Source organism: Ictidomys tridecemlineatus, chromosome 1 (genome assembly GCF_052094955.1).
Source record: "Ictidomys tridecemlineatus isolate mIctTri1 chromosome 1, mIctTri1.hap1, whole genome shotgun sequence".
NCBI lineage: Eukaryota > Metazoa > Chordata > Mammalia > Rodentia > Sciuridae > Ictidomys > Ictidomys tridecemlineatus.
This window is the reverse complement of record NC_135477.1, coordinates 102,151,918-102,174,497: the sequence shown is the minus strand read 5'-3', so window position 1 is coordinate 102,174,497 and position 22,580 is coordinate 102,151,918. Positions and strand designations below refer to the sequence as shown.

The following is a 22,580-nucleotide window of genomic DNA, read 5'->3' as shown; positions in this document are numbered from 1 at the left end:
AAATGCATCACAGGGGTCCTCTACATAATTACCAGTGGACTATCAGAATGGTAGAATAGAGAAAAGAGAGAGGGATTAGAGGATGCTTCAGAAGGCTGGACCTAACAATGCTTGCCCTACTACAGTTAAAAGTTCCCATCTTACTACTACATGTGGAGACTCTATGAGCAGGGATCACAGTATGCCAGTCTTCCTCTACAAGGAGAAGTGAGTGACAGGGTTGGCAATCAGGGTACAGAAGGACAAGGTAGACCAGTGTTTCAGTCTGCTTCCCATCACTGTGATTAGACTACCTGGCAGAAACAATTTAGAGGAGGGCAATTTTATTTTGGGCTCACAATTTCAGAGTTTCAGTTGACTGACTCAATTGCTATGGGCAAAGGTAAGGCAGAACATTACAGTGTAAGGGCATGGAAGAAGAAAACTGTCAGCTTATGGCAGCCAGAAGACAGGCAGAGAGCATGGGGGAGAGGCCATAGTCTAGGCCATGCTCCTAGTGACTTACTTCTTCCGGGCATACTCTACCTACATACAGTTACTATCCAGCAGTTCGTTCAGAATGGATCAAATGGATTAATTCAATGATGAGGTTACAGCTCTCATAATTTAATCCTTTTACCTATGAACATTCCTACATTGCCTCACACATAATCTTTTGTGGAACAGTAAAGACATAATCCATAATAATCACTGTGACAAAATACAAGAAAATCAATTTAGAGGAGGAAAGATTTATTTGTTTTTTGGTTTCAGTTCATGGTCACTTGGCTCTATTGATTTTGGGTCTGTGGTGAGGAAGTGCATCATGATGGGGAAACATAGTAGAGTATGTTACTCACCTCATGATGGATAGGATAGAGTGAGGAGATGGTATAATCCCTAAGGGCATGCCCCCAAGGCCCTACTCCCTTTAACTAGGTCCCACTTTCTGTTATTTCTTCCACTTCCCAGTAATCCACTCATCTGTGAATCCATCAATGGATTAGTCTATTAATGAGCTTAGAGTCTTTATGAATTAGTCCCAAAGGTCCACCTCTGAACATTACTACATCAGGCCTTCAACATATGAGCCTTTGGGGAACATTCCAGACCCAGACTGTAGCAACCAGTGAAGCATACTATGTAGGTGATTAATTCTGCAGGAGCCTTCCTCACAAAGACAGTCTAGAGAAGATAGTAATGAAGAGGAAAATCAAGGAGGCAATATCCAAGGTCAGTAGCCACCTTGATATTTGTACTGCCACAGTTTCAGTTACCAGTGAAGACAACCCTAAAACAAGTAGAAAACCCCAAACCACCAGAGAATAAAGAGAAAAAAACAGTTAATCCACTAGCTGAAAATTTGTTCACTCCTCAGGCTGAGCATGGCAGGGCTGAGTAAATAGCAGTTTACCATCTATACTATTATCTGCTCATAAGAAGAAATGAATGTGGTTCCATCAAAAAGAAAGGGAAAAAGATTGGAGCTAAAGATAGCAAGTGCTTTCTTTTTTCCCATTGACCAGATAACTTGGATTATCTATAATGTCTATTCAGCATAGAATTTTTATAATTTTGACTTACAGATGGTTCTTTTTGGTAATTACAAATGCACATTTAAAGCCTAGTTTTCCTCAGTATACTGTTGAAGGTTTTATTTATTTATTAGAGCATTATAATTATACATAGTAACTGTGTTAATTTTGACAAAATCATACATGCAAGGAATTTGATTTCAATCCCTACCCCACTCACCCTTTTCACTCTCCTGATCTTCCTTTTGCTTCTTTATGTTTTTTTTTTTTTTTTTGTACCTATGATTGAACTCAGAGGCACTTGGCCACTGAGCCACCTCCCTGGCCCTATTTTGAATTTAATTTACAGCCACGGTCTCACTGAATTGCTTAGTGCCTTACTTTTGTTGAGGCTAGCTTTGAACTCCAATTCTCCTGCCTCAGTCTTCAGAGCTGCTGGGATTACAGGTGTATGCTACCATGCCTGGCTATGTACTTACCTTTTTTAATATTTATTTTTTTTTAGTCGCAGTTGGACACAATAACTTTATTTATTTATATGTGGTGCTGAGGATCGAACCGAGGGACATGACCATGCGAGGCGAGCGCTCTACCGCTAAGCCATATCCCCAGCTCCTGTACTTATTTTTGATTGGTACTTTTGACATCTAAAGGTAAAAGTCCCTTTGGTACATTTATATATGCCTATAACATGGTTTTAAAAAATTCATTCTGCATTTCACTCCTGTTTTAGTTAGTTAATTTGTCACTGTGACCAAAAAACCTGACAAATACAATTAGAGCAGGAAAAAATTATTTGGGCCTCATAGTTTCAGAGGTCTCAGTCAATAGATGGCCAGTTCTGTTGCTCTGGGACTAAAGTTAGGCAGAACATCATGATGGAAAGGTGTGGAGAAGGAAAGCAGTTCAGGATTTGGCAATCAGGAAACAGAGAGAGACTAAGCTCAGCTCACCAGGGACAAAATGTGTACCCTGAAGGCAAGCCCACAGGAACCTATCTCCTCTAGCCACACCCTATCTGCTTACAGTTAACAACCAGTTAAGGCTCTCATAGCCCAAAAAATTCACCTTTAAACTGTTTTGCGTTGTCTCATACATTAGCTTTTGAGGAACACTTCACATCTAAACCATAACACCCCCCTTCCACTCCTCTTTCCCTTTGTTTCATAGCTAGTCAAGATGAGATATTTAAGAACTTCATTTTTAGATTGTAACAAAGGTATACAGTTTGATTTTTAAAAGAAAGTGAACAAACTGCAAGATCCTATTAATATAAGTGTTAAATAATAATAATAATAGTAATAATGAAAGGTATGCTTGGAGTTTTGACTGTGTTGGCAGGTCAGTCCCCCTAACCCCTGCATTGTTCAAGCATCATATGTATTAGAAAATAAAAATGGTAAGTACATAGTAAATTCACTTTAGAAAAAAGTTGAAACACTGAATAAAACTCTATTCCTAGAACAGGAAGGAAATTTTATTCTTGAGTTTTTTTCACAACTGGGCTATGATGCATAAAACAATGAGCTGATGATCACTGACTGCTGTTCTATGAAGGGTTTCAAGTTTACATGGCAAGAATGCATACTTGAAGATGACAATTTTTCATGAAAGGAGGGTGCTTCAAATAACGGCATAGTGGTAGAAAAATTTCATCAGATAATTTCAGTGGGCAGAAAAAAGGTAAGAAGTACTAGGATAAGCAGAGTTAAGGCAGTGCATTCTGGAAAAAATAATTTAAACTAGTTTACTTTGATAATGAAGATAATAAAGATAATGAAAATGGTGAAGATGATGATAGTTATCCTTAAATGAAGGCATACATCAGGTAATTCTGTCATCTCTTTTGGACATGGCAGTGAGACATATGGATATAGCTTTATAAGGAATTCTACTTCTTAAACATATTTTTTTTCTTTGCAAGTTTTATGGGCTTTTAGTTTGTCTACTTACTCATTTATAAATACATTTTTTCCTGGATTTCTGGAAAGATGACTTATAACTAGTTTTCATGTGGATTTGTTTTTATTTACTTTTTATCTCCACACTTATCTTTAGAATGCCTGCACTTTGCCACAGTGATGTTGTTAAAAATTCTGGATATTAGCTGAGCTGGTAGTACACACCTGTAATTCCAGTGGCTTGGGGGGCTGTCAGGAGGATCTTGAGTTTAAAGCCAGCCTCAGCAACTTAGTGAGGCCCTAAACAACTTGAAACCCTGTCTACAAATAAAATATAAAAAAGGGCTGGGCATGTAGCTTAGTAGTAAAAAGCCCCTGGGTTCAATCCCTGGTATCCCCCCAAATTCTTGATATTAATGTTACCTTATCAACATTATTTGTGATAACCTTGATTATAGTATAGTAAATATATATATATATATATATATATATATATATGACTTTCCTCTGTTCTTTGGGGAAGAGTTTATTTCCTAGACTCATTGATGAAGGTTTTAGCCAAGTAAATTGCTTTTGCCAGTGGTTAGTTTGTTGATGTTAAGCAATAAATTGTTGGTGGACATGCAGCAAGCAGAACTTGCTATAGTTCAATCTGTAGTATTTCCCAGAGCTCATGTTTTGAAGGCTTAGACCTTATCTTGACACTATTTGAGGGTGGTAGAAACCTTTAAGAAGGGGACCCAGGGGGAGGTTTTAGGACATTGAGGTGTGTCTCAAAATAGACTATGTATCCCAAGTTCCTCTTTTGTCTCTTTGCTTTCTGATCACCAAGAGATCAGTAGTCTCCTCCACATTGCCCTCCCACCATAATGTATTGGGGTTCTACAGGCCAGAATTAGTGGGCCAACCAATAATGGACTGAAATCCCCAAACCCGTAAGCCAACATAAACCTTTCTTTTTTTCAAGTTGATTATCTCAGGGTTTTTTTTTATATTAACAAAAAGCTGATTAATACAGAGTCTTACATTGTGCTGTGTGATATGACTTGTTAGCTGTTGAGCTCTTGCTAATTTTCATGAATAGAACATTCTCAAGATAGATATGGAGTCTAAAGAGGTAAGAAACATTTTAGAGCCTGCCTAAATCCGGTCTGCCCCTGCCATCCTGAAACCTGAAATCCAGGCTCTAGGGAATTACATTGAATGATTTTCAAATATTAAGCCAACTTTGCATTGCCAGGAAAAACTGTATTTGGAAATAATATATCACTCTACTTATATATTCCTGGATTCTTTGACTAAATTTTTGTTGAGTATTTTTGTATCTATATGATGTAAATTATCTTATAATTTTCTGATAAACTTTGGGTTTGATATTTAGCTTTTTAAAATGAGTTACTGTTTCTTGTTTTTCTCTGGAAAAGTTTAGGTAGGAATAAAATTATTTCATTTTTTAATTGTTGGGTAAAATTCATCAGTGAAACTATGTTGCACCATAGTTTCTTTTTTCTACTTATGAAAATTTTGAGTTTTGAATATAATTTCTTTGATAGATGTCGAGCTTTTCAGGTGATTTTTTTTTTGTATGTTTTGTGGTGCTGCACATACAGGACCTAATAAATGCTAGGTAAGCTCTCTATCATTGAGCTATACATACCCTTCTTAATTAAAAATACGAAACTGATTTTTTTCTTCTTCAAAAATTTTAAAAACTTTTAGTGGATTGTAGTTAATAGTGGGTGTTCATTTTGACATCGATAAATCCACTTAACATAGATTTCTCTATCTCAATCCCAATTCCTATCCCCTTCCCTTTCCCGATCTCCTTCCTTTGCTCTATTGGTCTTCTTTCTGTTTACTTTATAATTGGTTTATGATAGTTGGTTTTTGTGCAGGGTGAAAGGTAGGGATCTAGTTTCATTATTCTACATAGGGCTATCGGTTTCCCCAACATTGTTAAAAAAGCTTTTCTCCAATTTATGTTTTTGTTGGCTTTGTTAAAGATCAGATGACTGTATTTATGTGGATTTGTCTCTCTGTCTTCTATTCTTTTCCATTGGTCTTCTTATCTGTTTTTATGCCAAAACAATACTTTTTTTGGTGACTGTAGGCCTGGAGTATAATTTGAGATTAAGTACTGTGATGCTTCCATTTTTGTTCTTGTTGCTCAAGATTTCATTGGCTTTCTGGGTCTTTTATTCTTTTATGTAAATTTTAGGACCATTTTATTCTAGTACTGTGGAGAACATCATTGGTATTTTTATGGAAATTGCCTTAAATCTGAAATTGCTTTTGGGAATGTGGCCATTTTGACACTATTAATTTCACCTATCCAAAAACATGGGAAAAATTTCCATCTTCTAAGGTCTTCTTTAGTTTCTTATTTCAGTGTTTTATAATTTTCATTGTAGAGCTCTTTTTCTTCAGTTAGATTTATTCCCAAATATTTATTTATTTTTGTCTATTGTGAATGGAATAGTATTTTTGTTTTCTTTCTCAGCAGATACATTATTGGAATATAGGGGAGCTATTGATTTTCATGTGTTGATCTCTTATCCTGCTAGTTTGATGAATTTGTATATCACCTCTAGGAGTGCCCCGCCCTCTGCCCCCGCACTAAGTGTAGGATCATGTCCTCAGCAAACAGAGATAGTTTGATTTCTTCTTTTTTTAAAATTTTTTTATTTGTTATTGATGGACCTTTATTTATTTATATGTGATGCTGAGAATCGAACCCAGTGCCTCACACATGCTAGGCAAGCGCTCTACCACTGAGCTACAACCCCAGCCCTGATTTCTTCTTTTCCTATTGGTATCCCTTTTATTTCTTTCTTCCTGATTGCTATGGCTGCAGATTCAAGAACTGTTTGTATAGGATAGGTGACAGTGAACATTCTTGTATTCCTGATTTTAGAGCAAATGCTTCTAATTTTTCTCTGTTCAGTATGATGTTCATACTTTGTCATTGCCTTTTTGTCATTCGTTTCTATTCCTTCTATACCTAGTATCTTACATGTTTTTAGCATAAATGGGTTTCTCCAAAGGCTTTTTCTGAATCTGTAGAGATGATCATGTGATTTTAGTCTTTGATTCTATTTATGTGATGAATTACATTTATTTATGTATATTTATTGTAATAACTTTGCATTCCTGGAATTACACCTAGATCATGGTGTATATATCTTTATGTGTTTTGGATGTAGTTTGCTAATAGTTTATTAAGGATTTTTGTATCTATGTTCATCAGGAGTATTGGTCTGTAGTTTTCTTTCTTTGGCACGTCTGTCTGGTTTTTGTATCAGCCCGATACTGGTTTTGTAGAATGAGTTTGGAAGTGTTCCCTTCCTTTCTATTTCATGGAATAATTTGAGGAGGCTTGGCATTAGTTCTTTTTAGTTATGTCAATATAAAAGCATGCAGTGTAATTTTTTTCAATTCAGTTCTCAGTACTTTCCCCTTTCCTTCCCTTCTTCCCTCCCTCTATTCCTTTTCCTATACTCTACTGATCTTTCTGCTATTTACTTCATTTAAGAAAAAAATAGTGTCTTTTATTAAATTATTTATTTATTCTAATTTGTTATACATGATGGTAGAATGCAGTTTATTTTATATTACACATATAGGGCACAATTTTTTCAAGTTACTGATTGTACACAAAGTATTTGCACACAATTCGTGTCTTCATAGATGTAGTTAGAGTAATGATGTGTAACTCATTCCACCATCATTCCTACCCCCTTGCACCCTCCTTTTATCTCCCTCCCCTTTGCCCTATCTAAAGTTCCTACATTTCTCCCATGCTTTCCCACCATTGCAGTTATGAGTCAGCATCCTCATATCAAGGAAAACATTCAGCTTTTGGTTTTTTGGGGATTGGCTTGCTTCACTTAGCATTCATTATATTCTCCAGATTCATCCATTTACCTGCAAATGCCATGATTTTATTCTCTTTTAATGCTGAGTAATGTTCCATTGTGTATATATACCAAAGTTTCCCTATCCATTCATCCACTGAAGGGCAATCTAGGTTGGTTCCATAATTTAGCTATTGTGAATTGTGCTGCTATAAACATTGATATGACTGTGTCCCTGTAGTATGCTGTTTTTAAGTCCTTTGGGTATAAACTGAGGAGTGGGATAGCTGGGTCAAATGGTGGTTCCATTCCAAGTTTTCTAAGGAATCTTCATAATGCTTTCCAGATTGGCTGCACCAATTTGCAGCAGTGTATGAGTGTGCATTTTCCCCCACATCCTCACCAACACTTATTTTTTTTGTATTCTTGATAGCTGCCATTATGACTGGAGTGAGATGAAATGAAATCTTAGCTTTGATTTGCATTTCTCTGATTGCTAGAGATGTTGAACATTTTTTCATAGGTTTGTTAATTGATTGTATATCCTCTTCTGAGAAGTATCTGTTCAGGTCCTTGACCCATTTATTGATTGGGTTATTTGTGGTTTTGGTGTTAAGGTTTTTGAGGGCTTTATATATCCTAGAGGTTAGTGCTCTGTCTGATTTGCTTGTGTCTCAGAGGTAGAGCACTTGCCTAGCATGAATGAAACACTGGGTTGGATCCTCAGCACCATATAAAAATAAAATAAAGATATTATATTCACCTAAGGCTAAAAAATTAATATTAAAAAATAGTGTCTTATGGCTATACATGATGATAAGATTCACTGTGGTATATTCATATATGTACATAGGAAAGTTAGGTCAAATTCATTCCTTTCTTTCCCTATCCCATCTTTCCTTCCCTTCTCTTCATTCTCTATCCTCTACTCAATTGATCATCTATTTTTTCCTCACCCTTTCTTATTTTGGATTAGCTTCTATGTATCAGAGAAAACATTCAACCTTTGACTTTTTGGAACTTATTTATTTTGCTTAGCATGATAGTGTCTAGTTCATCCATTTACCAGCAAATGCCATAATGTCATTATGTATGGCTAAGTAATATGCCATTGTGATATATATATATCACATTTCTCTATCCATTTATCTGTTGAAGGGTACTAGGTTGGCTCCATAGCCTGGATATTATGAATTAAGCTGGTGTAAACACTGATGTGGCTGTGTCACTGTAATACGTTTATTTAAAACTTTTGGATACATACAAAAGCGTGTGATAGCTGGGTCATATATGTTGGTTCCATTATTAGTTTCTTGAGGAGTCTCCATTCTGCTTTCCAAGTAGTTGTACTAATTTGCGGTGCTACTAACAATGTACCTTTTGCCCATATCCTTGTGAACATTTATTGTTATTTGTATTCTTGATAATTGCCATTCAGACTGGAGTGAATGAAATCTCTTTGTAGTTTTAATTTGTATTTCCCTAGTTGCTAGAGGTGTTGCAAATGATATTCTACACAGAACTAGAAAAAGCAGTTATGAAATTCGTTTGAAAAAATAAGAGACCAGAATAGTCAAAGCAGTCCTTAGTGAGAAGAGTGAAGCAGGAAGCATCACAATACTGGAACAGAAATTATATAGTACAGAGCTATAGTAACAAAAAGGGCATGGTACTCACACCAAAACAAGCATGAAGGCTAATGGAATAGAAGATACATAGTTATCTGATAACTAGACAAAGGTCCCAAAAACATATATTGGAGAAAACCTATCCTTTTAAATGAATGGCTTTGGGAAAACTAGAAATTCATATGTAGTAGAATGAAATTTAACCCATTTCTCATACTGCACAAAACTCAGCTCAGTAGATCAAAGACCTAGGAATTCAGAAACCCTGCACCTGCTAGGAAAAAATTTAGGCTCAGCACTTCAACATGTTGATATAGGAACTTAATTTTTTTTAACAAGACAGGAAATAAAACCAAAGATTAGTAAGTGGTATGGCATCAAATTAAAAAGATTCTTCACACAAAGGAAACAAGAGCATTCAGAGAGAACCTACCCAACGGGAGAAAATCTTGGTTACCTGCTTCTCAGATAGGGCATGAATATCCAGGATATACAAAGAACTCCCCAAAGTTAACATTCTCTGCACAATAACTCAATTAATAAATAGACAAAAAACTAAACAGGCAATTCTGAAAAGAAGAAATATAGTCAACAAATATATTAGTTCTCTTTTAAAGGTCTCATTAAACTCAGCTGAGGATCCGTTTCTTCCTGGACTTTTCTTTGTTAGATGATTTTTTTTAAAAAATATTTTTTTAGGCCTGGGTATGTGGCTCAAGCGGTAGCATGCTCGCCTGGCATGCGTGGGGCCCGGGTTCGATCCTCAGCACCACATACAAACAAGGATGTTGTGTCCGCTGAGAACTGAAAAATAAATATTAAAAAATAATTCTCTCTCTCTCTCTCTCTCTCTCTCTCTCTTTAAAAAATATTTTTTTTTAGTTGTTGATGGATGTTTATTTTATTTGCTTATTTATATGTGGTGCTGGGAATCGAACTCTGCCTCACGCGTATGAGGCAAGTGCTCTACAACTGAGCTACAACTCCAGCCCCGGATGATTTTTTATTACTGCTTCAGGCTTATATCTTGATATTTTTCTGTTTAGAGTTTCTATATCCTCTTGTTTTAATTTGGTTAGGTCATTAATGTATAGAAACTTGTTAATATTCTAGACAGTCCATTTTACTGGAATATAAGTTTTAAATACATATCTTTATGGTCATCTGGATTTTATCAATGTTTGTGTTGTTATTCCCTTTTCATTCCTAACTTTGTTGACTTGTATCTTCTCTTTCTTTTGGTTAGTATGGCTAAGGGTTTATCATCTTATTTATATTTTCAAAGGACCAACTCTTGGTGTCAATGGTCCTTTACATTTTTTTAAATTCTCAATTTTATGAACTTTTGCTCTGATATTAATTATATTCTGTTTTCTATTGGTTTAGGAATTAGTTTATCCATGCTTTCCTATGTAAAACATGATATGTTGCATTAGATTTTTTGAAACATAGATTCTTAATACTATAAACTTTTCTCCTAGAACCCTGTTTATAGTGTCCCAGATACTGTTATGCAGTATCACTATTTTCTTTTTATTCTAGAAATTTCAAAATTTTTCCCCTCATTTATGCTATGGTACATTACTCATTTAAAAGGGTATCATTCAATCTTCATGTCTTTCTGTGGTTTCTGTAATTTTTCTTGCTGTTTTCAAATTTTATTCCATTATGATCTGATAAGATATAGTAAAATATATGAATGTGTGTGTGTGTGTGTGTGTGTATGCATGTGTTGAGATGAATTCTTCATATCTTTCAGTATGTAGTAACTTTCTTTGTTCCTGATTAACTTTTGCTTAAAATCTGCTTTGCCAAAATGACAGTATAGCCTGTTTATTATCAGGCTCCATTTGCATGGAATATCTATTCCCATCCTTTTACTGTCAGCCTGTAGATGCCTTTGCCTATGAGATGTGTCCTATTACAAACACCATATAGTGGATATTTTTTTAAACTCATTCTGCCAAGGTATATATTTGATTGTGGAGTCAAGACCATTGACATCCATTGTTATTATGGATACATGTTTATTATTATCTACTATTTTGGTGTGTTCCCTATTTTTAATTCAGTCTCAATTTTCATTTAGTAAGTTGGTCTTCTAGAGTGCTTCATCCATTTGGGAGAGCTGGGGTTTGTTTTTGAGTCTTTCTTTTGTGTATTTCAGGTATTTTCAGTAGTGCTGGCATAGTGGTCATTAATTCTTTTACTTTATCTTTATTGTGGAAAGTTTTTATGCTTTGATTCTAAAAGTTAGTTTTGCTGGATATAGCAATCTTGGCTGATGATTGCTTTCTTACAGAGTTTGGAATATTTCATTCCAAGCTTTCTTTGGTTTTGGAGTCTGAATTGAGAAGACAGAAATGAATTTTATTGACTGGTTTACCTCTAATTGTGTCCTGACATTGTTCTCATGTGGATTTTATTAGTCTTTCCTTATTCCCAGTATTATGCATTTTGATCATGATGTGTCTTGGAGATGTTTTTTGTTGATCTTTTCTGTCTTCTGTATCTTTCCTATATATGGATATCTATGTCATTTCTAAGGTTTGAAAAAATTTTTCTATTATTTCACTGATAATGTTCTTAATGCCATCATTCTTTATTTTCATGCTTTCTTATATCCAATTGACCCTTAATTTTGTTCTCTCAATGTTGTCTCAGAGTTCTTGTTTAGTCTAATCATGATATTTTATTTTTTTAACCTTTATTGCATACTGAGTGTTCAAGTTTAACTGCCTTGTCTTTAAGGCCTGAAGTTTTGTGTTTGATGCCTGAAGTTCTATTTGTTACTTATTCATATTTATTGGTGATACCTTAAAGTGAATTTTTAATTTGGTTTCTCCTATATTTCATTTCAATGAGTTCTGATTGGTTTCTGTTCAGTATCTTTATTACTTTATTGAAATTGTCTTCCTGTATTTGCTGTCTTTATTCGTTCCTTAGATCTATTACCTCACTGACCACTTAAACAATCAAGTTTTTGTGGTCTTTCTCTGAAATTTTATTCACTTTTGTAGCTCAAGTTTGCTTTTTAGAGGGATTTAAATTTTGGGGGTTGGAGACTTGTTTTCTTGATTTCTCATACATTCAGAGGTCTTGAACTTATGCATGTGTTGAGATGAATTCTTCTTTTTCCTTTTTGTTTCTGTCCTTTGTCTGTAATTTTTTTTTCTGTATGAAGTCCTGTGTTGGTATTTATTTATTTATTTATTTATTTTAGCTTCAACAACTAGGATCATTGTATAATCCATTTGTTAATTTTAATGTCAAGTGGCACTAATTTGCTGATGTAGAACTGCTTCTTTAATTCACAGACTTATTTTTTTTACCTGTGTGTTTGTTTTGAGGTGCTACATATTGAAACTAGAACATTGCAAATGCTAGACAAGCTTCCTACCATTAAGCCAACCTCAGACCCCAATTTTTAAACTATTGAGTTTTAAGTTTCTTTATATATCCCAAATACATGTCTTGTTTGGATGTGTGGTTTTGTGAACATTTTTTCAGTCTGGCTTATCTTTTGTACTCTTAGATCTTTTATAGGACAGAATTTTTAAAATTTGATGAATATCTATTTGTCAACTTTTTTCTTTTATGGATTGTACTTTGGATGTCATATCAAAGAATTCTAGTTCATGAAGATTTTCTCCTGAAAGCGTTATTGTTTTAGATTTAATCTTTAAGTTAATGATCTATTTTGAGTTAGTTTTTATGTAAGCTGTAAGATGTAATTTGAAGTTCTGTACTTCTTTTTCTTTTGGTGTCCAGTTGTGCTAGCACCATTTGTGGAAGAATGTCTTTCTACCATTGAATTGTTTTTTCACCTTTATCTAAAATGAATTGGATAGGACTGGGGATGTAGTTCAGTGAAAGAGCACTTGCCTAGCATGCCTGAAGCCCTGAGGTTAATCCCCAGTACTGCAAAAACAACAACAACAACAACAACAACAACAAAAACCAAACCCCAAAAAACCCAAAAACAAAAACCAAGTAAACAAAACCCAAACTGAAATCAAATAAAAAAGGATGTATTTAGCTGACTCTTTTTTTTTTTTAGTTCTTTTTAACTTCCCTATGGATCTTTGTGCCTAGTATACACTTTTAATTGAGCAGAGTGATTCCTTTCACTTTTTTAAAGAGCATTATAATTATATGTAGTATTTGAGTTCATTTCAATAAAATAGTACATGCAAGAAATTCTATTTCAATCCTCATTCCTCTCTCTTCTTTCCCTTCCCTCCTCCCTCTCCCATTCCATTTCCTCTCTTTTGTTTATCTTCTTCCACTCTTTTCTCTATTTGTGTTTGATTGGTATTATTTATATACACACAAAGATAAAATTATTTTTGTTACATTCATATGTATATGTAACAAGCTATCATTTATTTCTACCCTCTTCCCTTTCTTTCTCCTTCCTTCTTTATCTCCTTCCTCCTTTTTCTTCTTTCTCTATTCCACTGATCTTATATCTTTATGATAGAAAATCTACTTTCCTGTTACATTCTTTTCCTTATTTTGCTCTAGCTTCCATTTATGAGAAAAACTTTTGGTTATTGATTTTCTGAAACTGACTTATTTCACTTAGCATGATTTTCTCCATTTTCATCTATTTACGACCAAATGCCATTATTTCATTATTTCTTATGGCTGTGTAAAATTTCATTGTGTACATACACACACACACACACACACACACACGCACACACATATTTTTTTGATGCCATATGTTGATGGACATTTGGGTTGATTTCATAATTTGGCTATTGTGACTTGTGCTGTGATAAACATTGAAGTGAATGTATCACTGCTGTATACTAATTTTAGTTCTTTTTGATAAATACTAAGGAGTGGTATATCTTGGCTATATTGTGGTTCCATTCCTAGTTTTAAACATTTTTTTATTTGTTTTAATTAGTAATACATGATGGTAGAATTCACTTTGATACATCACATATAATGGAGTATAATTGCTCATTTTTCTGGTTATACATGATGTATAATCTCACCAGTCGTATAGTTATAAATGTACATAGGATGATAGTTTCTGATTCATTCTATTTTTCTTCCTATCCGGATACCCCCATCCCTCCCTTCACTCTTCTGTACCTAAAGTAACTTTATTCTTTTCTGGCCCCTCACCCCATTAGAATTAGCATCAGAATATCAGAGAAAACATTGGCTTTTGGGTTTTTGGAATTGACTTATTTTGTGTAGAATGATATTCTCCAGCTCTATGCATTTACTGGCGGATGCCGTAATTTCATTTTTTTTATGGCTGAGTAATATAACATTTTGTATATATATCACATTTTTTTTTATCCATTTGTCTGTTGAAGAACAGCTAGGTTGGTTCCATAGTTTAACTGTTGTGCATTGAGCTGCTATAAACATTGATGTGGCTACATCACTGTAATATGCCAATTTTAAATCCTTTGGATATGAACCAAGGAGTGGGATAACTGGGTCAAATTGTGGTTCCATTCCAAGTTTTCTAAAGAATCTGCATATTGCTTTCCAGAGTGTTTGCATCAATTTGCAGTTCCACCAGCAATGAATTGAGTGTACCTTTTCCCCTACATTCTCACCAACAATTGTTGCTTATATTCTTGATAATTGCCATTCTGACTGGAGTGAGATAAAACATTAGAGTAGTTTTGATTTACTTTTCTCTAATTGCTAGGCATGTTGAACATTTTTTCATATATTTGTTGATCATATTTTTTCTATAAAGTGTTCAATTCCTTAGTTCATTTATTAATTGGGTTATTGATGTTTTTGTTATTATTATTATTGATATTAAGTTTTTGGAGTTCTTTATATATCCTGGAAATTAATGTTCTCTCTGAGGTACAGATGGCAAAGATTTTCTCCCGTTCTCTAGGCTCTCTTTTTTTTCATTCCTGATTGTTTCCTTTGCTATTAAGAAGCTTTTTAGTTTGATACCATCCCATTCATTGATTCTTAATTTTACTTCTTGCACTTTAGGAGTCTAGTTAAGGAAGTCAGATCCTAAGCTGACATGGTAGAGATTTGGGCCTACTTTTTCTTCTGTTAGGTGCAGGGTCTCTGGTTTAGTGCCTAAGTCTTTGATCCACTTTTAATTGAGTTTCATACAGGATGAGAGAGAGGGGTTTAATTTCATTGTGTGACATGTGGATTTCCAACTTTCCCAGCACTGTTTATTGAATAGACTATCTTTTCTCCAGTATATGTTTTTGGCACCTTTGTCTGATATGAGATAATTGTATTTATGTGAGTTTGTCTCTGTGTCTTGTATTTTATACCATTGGTGTATGTGTCTGTTTTGGTACCAATATCATGCTGCTTTTGTTACCATGGCTCTGTAGTATAGTTTCAAGGTCTGGTATTGTGATGCCTCCTGCTTTACTCTTTTTGCTAAGGATTGCTTTGGCTATTCTGGGTTGTTTATTTTTCCAAATGAATTTCATGATTGCTTTTTATAGTTCTATGAAGTTTTGGGGTTGTAGCTCAGTGGTAGAGCACTCGCCTAGCACTGCAAGGCCCTGGGTTTGATCCTCAGCACCACATAAAAATAAATAAAATAAAATAAAGATACTAAAAAAGAATGTCATTTTGATTTTAATAGTAATTACATTAAATCTGCATAATGCTTTTAGTAATATGGCCATTTTGACAATGTTAATTCTGCGTGTCCAGGAGCATGCGAGATCTTTCTATCTTCTAAGGTCTTCTTGAATTTCTTTCTTTAGTATTTTGTAATTTTCATTGTAGAGGTCTTTTACCTCTTTTGTAAGATTGAATCCCAAGTATTTTTTTTAATCTATTGTGAATGGTGTAGTTTTCCTAGTTTCTCTTTCAGTAGATTCATCACTGATGTATAGGAATGTGTTTGATTTATGGGTGCTACTTTGCTGAGTTCACTTACAAGTTTTGAAGTTTTCTGGTGGAATTTTTTTACTCTTCTAAATATAGAATCATGTCATCCACAAATAGTGATATTTTGAGTTCTTTTCCTATTTGTATCCCTTTTTAATTTCTTTCTCCTGTTTAATTGCTCTGATTGGAGTTTCAAGGACTGTTTTGAATAGAAGTGGTGAAAGAAGGAATCCTTGTTATTTTCCAGTTTTTAGAGTGAATGCTTCAAATTTTTCTTCATTTAGAATGATGTTGGCTTTGGGCTCAGCATATATAGCTTTTATGATGCTGAGGTATGTTCCTACTATACCTCTCTTTTCTTGTGTTTTGGACATGAATGGATGTTGTATTTTTTCAAATACTTTTTCTGCATCTATTGAGATGATCATATGATTCTTGTTTTTAACTGCATAAATATGTTGAATTACGTTTATTGATTTCCATATATTAAATCAACCTTGCGGGTGGTATGCCGTGCCAACTCTGTGCTTTGGAAGACACATGCCCATACTTACTTACTGACCAAGACTCTGGAGCTCTGCAGGTTCCCAAGTCCTACACATCAGGCAGATGAAAAGGGCGCTCCACTCTTCTGCTTTGGTTCTACTGGCCATTCCATGCAAAGCAGTTCTGATATTGCTATATCCTAAATCTGACATGGAAAACAGAAGAGCTGGTCCAAAGTTCACTTGCTGGCCAGAACATAATCAGTAACCACAGACATCAAGAGTTTCATTTTCTGGAGACTCTAAGATGGCAGAGTAGAGGAGAACCCATTACTGGCGTGACTCCGAGTGAATGGTCGGATGTTTTCCCTCACAGGAGCTCTCATTCACAAACTTAAGCTTCATGGAGCCTGTGACAGGAATTCAAACAGCGGTTTTTAGCAAGCCCAGCCCAGGACGCAGGGAAACCAGAGTCACTCATGGCTGCGAAGCTGGCCAGCAGTGTGGAGCTGGAACCCACTGCAGACGGGCAGAGATTGAGCCCTGTGGAATTCTGGCAGTGCAGAGACACAGGGATATGCCGCAGTCCGGCTGCAGCAAAATAGCCTGGGGGGTGTCGAACAACTTGTGTCTCCATTTTCTTGAAATGGCCATTTTTCCTCTCGACCTATCTAGGGACGAGCAGATTTGCTCCCGTCTTATCTATGGACGGGCAGCTTTTTTTCGTCACTTACCCCCGAGTGTCCTGTAGCTCCCCATAACAGGCCACCATCTGCCGCAGTCCGGCTGCAGCAAAATAACTGGAGGGTGATGAACAACTTGTGTAGATTGATACAGCAGGAATGGGAGCCGTTTATTGTAGGACAACAGAGGTATTTATACATTCCACACAGCTTATCTTAATTAATATAAACTAGATACAGCAGTCAACCAATAAGGAATCTCCACACTTAATGGCTCACTGGTGCCACCTCACAAACCACTCCCCCTGGCAAAATGCCAGGCACCATCCCGACTTGTTTACAGACTCTAACAGGGATACTGGTCCTTCAGGGCTGGAGTGGGTACACTGCGATCTGTGTCATCACAGGGTACATGAACGGGGACCGAATTCTGGACATAGCGTAGGAACAGCCCAGCTCCCTCCACCTCACTGGATACTCCGGCGCTGAAACAGGCACTTGCCATTTTGGAAAATCGGCCTCATCAGCTTTTGGCAGGTGTAGCAGACAGCACCATTGGCATCTGAACAGGTGTGTGATTCCCAGCTTCCCCTCTTCACAGCTGGGATAACTTAAAACGTTTCTCACCAGCTCTCGGTGGGCATGGCTATCAGAGGGAATACGGCAGAACAGGTTGCTGGTTTCCAGCTCCCCCTCTCCACAGCTGTGATGACTTGGTGATTACCCAACACAGAGATAGCACTCAGTTGATCAGGAGCGCAGGGCGGACAGGGCACCAAACGCCCAGAGTGAACCCAGGGCTGCGGAGATCCATCAATTGGGGCCTGGTGGGCAGGAGAGGTGGGAGGGATAGAGACTGAGAGCAACCCAAAGAGACTGGGTTTGGAGAGGCATCCGGCAGGGGAGGGAGAGCTGTCTCACACAGATTACTTCCACCACCTGAGGGTAGAGACTCAACCTGGAATGCACAATGCCACGTACTAGAAGGGAAGAAAACAGAATTCTAAGAGTGCATTTTTTTCTCTTTTTCCTTATTTCCTTTTTATCTTTTCCTCTCTTTTTTCATTCCTTTCTTTCTCTTTCACCCCCTTTTTTCTTCTTCTTTTCTTTTTACTTTTCTTTCTCCTTCTCTTCCTCTCTCAACCTCCTAAGTGTTACTATTTTACTACATGTAATGTACTAAATGCAAATAGGTGTTTGTTTCTATGCTTCTTATTGTCTTCCAACATACTTAACTACCCTAAAATACCTCCTGTCTATTCTCCTGCTAATAATCCCCTTCATTAGAGTTCTGCTCCAAAGTAGCTAAGATATATTAACCCCATAATCTCACATCTTTCCCCCTTAACATAAATTCCTATGCCCGACCCTCAGTTCTCTATACGCCACCAGAAACTGTATGGCTTTTATGAAGCCAATGAATATATTTTAAATTATAACTGAATCTAACATCTCTAAACATAGAGACTAACTATAAATATATTAATAACACAAACTAGCTCATAGATGATGTATAGTTGATATTGGGAACTGTTTACATTGTCTCCCATCACAAAGGAGAGATCATGAAACTATACAAGTGCAATACAAATCTATAGGGGAAAAACAATAACACAATAGTCACACAGAGCTGGAAAGAAATGTGAGCAACATGAAAATACAAGGAAAGAAATGACCACAAACCATGTAGGACAATTCAACATTAAAGGATATAACAGCTACAGCAGAAAGAATTTCAGATAAAGATTTCAGGATATACATTACTCAGATGATCGGGAGTCTCAAGGAAGACTTTATACAGCAAATGCTGACAATAAAAGATCACTTTGACAATGAATTACATAAACAAATCCAAGAAGCAAAAGATCAACTCTACAGGGAGACAAAGGTTATACAAAAAAAAAAAAAAAATCCTGGAAATGAAGGAAATAATAGACCAGAATAAAAACTCAAATGAGAGTATCACCAGCAGAGTAGAACCCTTAGAAGACAGACTATCAGACAACGAAGACAAAGTATATCATCTCGAAAAGAGTGTAGCAGCACAGGGAGACTGATAAGAAACCAGGATCAAAACATCCAAGAATTTGGAATAGCAATAAGAGACTAAATTTAAGAGTTATTGGGATAGAAGGAGGTATAGAGGTCCAAACCAAAGGAATGAGCAATCTGTTCAATGAAATAATTTTAGAAAACCTTCCAGACATGAAGAATGAAATGGAAATCCAAATCCAAGAAGCCTATAGGATGCCGAATTTACAAAACCACAAGAGATCCACACCCAGTCACATTATAATGAAAATGCCCAACTTACAGAACAAGGAAAGAATTTTAAAAGCCACAAGAAAAAGGAAGCAGATTACATTTAGGGGTAAACCAATTAGGTTAATGGCTGATCTTTCAACACAGACTCTGGAAGCTAGAAGATCCTGGAACAACATATTTCAAACGCTGAAAGATAATGGGTTCCAACCAACAATCTTCAGTCCAGCAAAATTAAGCTTCAGGTTTGAAATGAAATAAAAACCTTCCACAATAAACAAAAGTTAAAAGAATTTGCAGCAAGAAAACCAGCACTTCAAAACATCCTTGGCAAAACATTACATGAAGAGGAAATGAAAAATAACAATGAAAATAAAAAGTGGGAGGTAGTACAGTAAAGGAAAAACTAATCAAAGAGGAAAAACAAATCAAGTTAAATTACAAAAATAAACAAATATGACTGGAAATACAAACCATATTTCAATAGTAACCCTAAATGTTAATGGCTGAAACTCACTAGTCAAAAGACATAGGCTAGTAGACTGGATTTTTAAAAAAATCCAACAATATGCTGCCTACAGGAGACTCATCTCATAGGAAAAGACATACACAGACTGAAGGTGAAAGGTTGGGAAAAATCATACCTCTCACATGGACCTCGGAAGCAAGTAGAGGTGTCCATACTCATATCAAATAAAATAGACTTTAAGCCAAAGTTAATCAAAAGGGATAAAGAAAGACTCTACATACTGCTCAAGGGAACCATTCACCAATAAGACATAGCAATCTTAATATATATGTCCCAAACAATGGTGCAACTATGTTCATCAAACAAACTCTCATCAAGTTCAAGAGTCAAATAGACCATAACACAATAATCATGGGTGATTTTAACACACCGCTCTCACCACTCGACAGATCTTCCAAACAAAAGTTGAATAAAGAAACTGTAGAACTCAATAACACAATTAATAACTTAGACTCAATTGACCTTTATAGAATATATCAACCAACATCAAGTGGATACACTTTTTTCTCAGCAACACATGGATCCTTCTTAAAAATAGACCATATATTATGCCACAGTGTTAAATATAAAGGAGTAGAGATATTACCATGCATTTTATCTGATCATAATGGAATGAAATTGGAATTCAGCGATAGAATAAAAAAGAAAAATCCTGTGTCATATGGAGAATGAACAATATGCTACTGAATGAATAATGAGTTACAGAAGACATCAAGGAGAAAATTGAAAAAAATTCTTAGAGTAAATGAAACACAGACACAATATATCAAAATCTCTGGGACACTATGGAAGCAATACTAAGAGGAAAATTCATTGCATGGAGTTATTTCCTTAAAAGAAGAAAAAAGCCAACACATAAATGACCTCACACTACATCTCAAAGCCCTATAAAAATAAGAACAAATCAGCAGCAAATGCAGTAGAATTCAAAAAATAATTAAAATCAGAGCTGAAATAAATAAAATTGAAACAAAAGAAAGAATTAAAAAAATTCACAAGACTAAAAGTTGGTTCTTTGAAAAAATAAATAAGAATGACAGACACTTAGCCATACTAATGAAGAGAAGAAGAGAGAGAATCCAAATTACTAGCATATGGGATGAAAAAGGCACTATCACAACAGACACTATAGAATACAGAAGATAATTAGAAATTATTTTGAAAACTTAACACTCTAATAAAATAGAAGATAGTGAAGGCATCAATAAGTTCCTTAAGTCACATGATCTGCCCAGATTGAGTCAGGAAGATATACATAACTTAAACAGACCAAATTCAAGTGAGGAAATAGAAGAAGCCATCAAAAGATTACCAACCAAGAAAAGCCCAGGACCCGATGGATATACAGCTGACCTCTAAAGAAGAACGAATACAAGACCTCTAAATAAGAACTAATACCAATATTCTTCAATCTATTTCAGGAAATAGAAAAAGAGGGAATTCTTCTAAATTTATTCTACGAGGCCAGTATCACCCTGATTCCAAAACCATACAAAGACACCGCAAAGAAAGAAAACTTCATACCAATATCTCTAATGAATGTAGATGTAAAAATCCTCAATAAAATTCTGGCAAATTGGATACAAAAACATATCAAAAAGATCATGCACAATCATCAAGTGGGATTCATCCCCAGGGTGCAAGGTTAGTTTAACATACGGAAATCAATAAATGTAATTCATCACATCAGTAGACTTAAAGAACCATATGATCATCTCGATAGATGCAGAAAAAGCATTTGACAAAATACAGCAACCTTTTATGTTCAAAACACTAGAAGAACTAGGGATAACAGGAACTTACCTCAACATTGTAAAAGCTATCTACACTAACCCTCAGGCCAGCATCATTCTAAATGAAGAAAAACTGAAGGCATTCCCTCTAAAATCTGGAACAAGAAAGGGATGGCCTCTCTCACCACTTCTATTCAAAATAGTTCTTGAAACACTGGCCAGAACAATTAGACAGATGAAAGAAATTAAAGGAATAACTATAGGAAAAGAAGAACTTAAACTAGCACTATTTGCTGATGATATGATTCTATACCTAGAAGACCCAAAAGACTCTACCAAGATGCTGCAGTTTGGCTGCAGCAAACTAACGGGGGGGTGGAGGGGAGTGATGAGCAACTTGTGAAGGTTGATACAGCAGGAGTGGGAGCCACTTTATTGTTGGACAGTAGAGGTATATATACACTTAACTGATTATACACAGCTTGTTTCGATTAACATCCAGATACATCAATTGGTCATTAAGGAATCCTCATCATCTTAATAATTACATACAGCTTAACTTAATTGACATAATCTAGACACAGCAGTCAGTCATTAAGGAATCTCTATCATCTTAATGACTCACTGGTGTTACTTCTCAAACCACTCCTCTTGGCAAAGTGCCAGGCACCATCTTACTTGTCTGTGGCTCTCAACACCAAGAAACTTCTAGAACTAGTAAATGAATTCAGCAAAGTGGTAATATAAAATCAACACCCATAAATCAAAGGCATTCCTGTATATCAGTGACAAATCCTCTGAAAAGGAAATGAGGAAATCTACCCCATTCACAATATTCTCAAAAAAATTAAATACTTGCGAATGAACTTAACAAAAGAGGTGAAAGATCTATACAATGAAAACTATAGAACCCTGAAGAGAGAAATAGAAGAAGACCTTAGAAGATGGAAAGATCTACTTCGCTCATGGATAGGCAGAATTAATATTATTAAAATGACCATATTATCAAAAGCACTATACAGGTTTAATGCAATTCTGATCAAAATCCCAATGGCATTCATCATAGAAATAAAAAAAAGCAATTATGAAATTCATCTAGAAAAATAAGAGACTCAGAATAGCTAAAGGAA

At 35.5% G+C, this 22,580-nt stretch overlaps 1 protein-coding gene across 18 annotated transcripts in view; it reads left to right on the top strand.

Moving 5' to 3' along the window:
• The window catches only part of Arb2a (ARB2 cotranscriptional regulator A), a 446,980-nt gene that overhangs the window by 41,604 nt on the left and 382,796 nt on the right, over window positions 1-22,580 (top strand). For 3 of the 18 annotated variants that reach the window (XM_078044940.1, XM_078044957.1, XM_078044939.1), the window contains exon 2: window positions 2,020-2,167. The exons of the other annotated variants lie outside the window; for them this stretch is intronic. The gene's annotated coding sequence lies outside the window, so the exon portion shown is untranslated. The remainder of the gene's footprint in view (window positions 1-2,019; window positions 2,168-22,580) is intronic. 18 annotated transcript variants of the gene reach the window in all.